This window comes from Buceros rhinoceros, unplaced genomic scaffold (genome assembly GCF_000710305.1).
Source record: "Buceros rhinoceros silvestris isolate BGI_N320 unplaced genomic scaffold, ASM71030v1 scaffold38864, whole genome shotgun sequence".
Taxonomy (NCBI): Eukaryota; Metazoa; Chordata; class Aves; order Bucerotiformes; family Bucerotidae; genus Buceros; species Buceros rhinoceros.
This window is the reverse complement of record NW_010408301.1, coordinates 9,125-12,036: the sequence shown is the minus strand read 5'-3', so window position 1 is coordinate 12,036 and position 2,912 is coordinate 9,125.

Below are 2,912 nucleotides of genomic sequence, written 5' to 3'. Positions count from 1 at the left end.
TTCACTTTGTTTTCTTCCCAATGATAAAAAAAACCTGCAATTTTTGGTATAAAAATACATTTAAAGTGTTATTTTTAGACAGATAGACTACGAACAGAAGTGAAACGTGAAGGCAGGCTTTCACACATCATGTAGGTTATAAATTTTTTTGGCAGCTGAAATTCTTTAAATATTCTTATTAATTTTAAAGTAATATTCTTGAGGAAGAGGGGTTAGTTTAAATGGAACTACTTAAAAAGAGTTGTCCATCTTACAGAATTTTCCTATAGACGTGCTCAGAACATTCTTTATGCTTTATTCTCTTGACAAGAGTGATTTCCCCTGGACATTAGTCATTCAAGTGAACTCCAGATCACTTCAGTAAAATACAGTCTTACAAGGAAGGACGTGCAACAGCTCACACTCACAGCCTTAAAACAGATCCAAAATCAGTCAGCAACTGCATCTCCCACAAGTCAAATCAGTCCATCTTGTATAATCATCTCATGGGGCAGGAAATGGGAAACAGTAATATTAAATGAATGTAACAATGAAAACAGATAAAACTATAACTAAAACAATATTTGGGGGGAAAGCTTTCAAAAAGTACTTTAACTTCTTTTTTTTTAAAAACATGTTTCTATCAGATTTACTAGTTTCTAAAAGGCGGGTTTGCTCAAGCTTCTGAGCACCACTGTACATTCGCAGAGCATATTTATCATCCAGAGCAAGTCTTCTACAGCCCACTATTATTTTCAAAGGAAAAGGGAAAAATATAACAAAGGCTTCAGAGATGTGAGTGAATTATTTCATCCCCTTACAAGTGCAGCATGTGCTCTCTCTTGTGTATGACACAGTACAGAAAACAAGATGTAATTAATGCAATTCTTTTGCCAAATGAGTGGGATCTTATAGAGAATTGGCACATGATTCTGATTCGAGCTTTCTTGTCTTAAACAAAACCAAACGTAATACAGAACATTATAATGTACTAACAGGGTACTTAAACAGATTTTTTTTTTTTTCTTCCCAATACAAGTGACTGCAAAGTGCTGGGCCTGTAATCAAAAGGATACTCAGTGCCCAAACCACCAATATTGAAGCAGCCAGGCATTTGTGTGTACTATGGTACAATCATGTAAACGAACAAAAGAAGAACATTTGCCCTTTTGTTATCTTACGTACCAAGAGAGAAAAGCATGCCTTTTCCTCTGTTCTACCCCAATGAACAGATGTGCTTTTAATCACACACAGAACAAAATGCTTACAAGTTTCAGGCTCTGACTTTGAAATTTAGGAGTAAAATTATTTTTCAAAGGATGTGATTTTCATCTAATTACCTTGAAACTGTCTGGAAAAGGCAGATAGGCAGAGAATTGGATAAATACACCAAGTAGGGGTTGGTTGGTTTGTTTGTTTTTTCCAGATGAAGAGAAAATTAAGGTAATTTTGAGAAACAACCTATGGCAACACAAGAAATTTTTAAAGAAGCCTCAGGGTTCAAAACAGAAAATTTATAGGAGATTCATCAATAAATAGATTTTACGTAGTGGTGTAAATCCAGATGCTACTCCTCTATTATTGAAATCAAAGTTGCAGATTAATTTAATACATAATGTTAGCACAACAATATAGTTAATTAGAAGAGAAACTGAAAATACCACACAAAGCCCAAATTCTGCTCTGTTGGGAAACTGGCACCTAGAGCCGCTAGTCACTAACCTACATCTCATGATATCCAGCTCAGCCACCACAACCCCAACTAAAAAACACCTCACAAGTACCTAACGGCAGATTACTGTTTCTTCTGAACAGCATTAGAGCCCTTTGAGAAACTGGGAGTGAAACACAGGTCCAGGGGGTTCCAGGAAATTCTTCAAAGTCCTGTTGTAAAGATGTGTGTGGTATTGAGGTAGTTGGCATTTGCATACAGAGAGAACAGGTATAGTTCTGATGTGATCCGGACCTCGGTTAGCCTGAACTATCTTCATGTATATGGCCTGTAGGAGTGTAACATGCACAAAGGGATCTTTGATCCACATCCAGGTGTTGCACCAGGAGCAAAAGGTGGAGGGAGGGAGAGAGGTGAAATCTGTGATTCTGGTGTGGAGGTAAGAAGCATGATGCTGGCATCTGGCAAGGCATCTGGCAACCGTAAGAGACAAATGAGGCAGAGCTGGGGCTCTGACAGTGTGCCAGCCAGGGCGTACGCAAGGATCACAAGAGCTTTTAACCCATGCGGAAAGGTCAGGATGGTAAGAACAGAATTATGGCCCATGTTCATACTTCAACTGTACGTTTTCTAGCTTTATAGAGGTTCCATAAAACTCTACCACAACATCTTAGAATTAATTTTAAAACCACTGGCATTCAAAGTTCATCACATATGAGCAGGTCCACAAATCATATAAACACATAGCTCCCACTGAAAACCAACGGGAATTAAGCCCCTAAATACTTTTACTGCTCTGACCAAATATTTTAATTTATTTTTCCTTAAAAACTGTGCATTGTTCCCTCACTTTGAAACAAACCCCTCTCGCTTACAGCTTTTTTCTGTCCTCTATTCTTCACGAGCATTACAACCTGTAGCACCCAGCCAGCAGCGCATATCTCTGAAGTTTCAAAGATAGAACTCCTGTGTCGCAGGAGCTTGTACCGCTCGCTTCAACAACTGCTCTTCAGCCTGTTCAGGCGCTACCAGCTCCATTTACAGGCTGTTGGGACAAACTCCTCTAAGCTGACAGTTAGAAGAGAAGACAAGATTACAGATTCTGCATGAGTTCATGCCTAAAGTCAGTATTAAGGAAATTTCATGCAGATAGTTCTGCTCACAGGTTGTCTCGCAATGCCCTAGGACCAACCCAAGTTTCTAAAATGCAAGTTTTTTATTATGAGCAGAGAAACAATAGCTCGCTTGAACATGAGAAAGC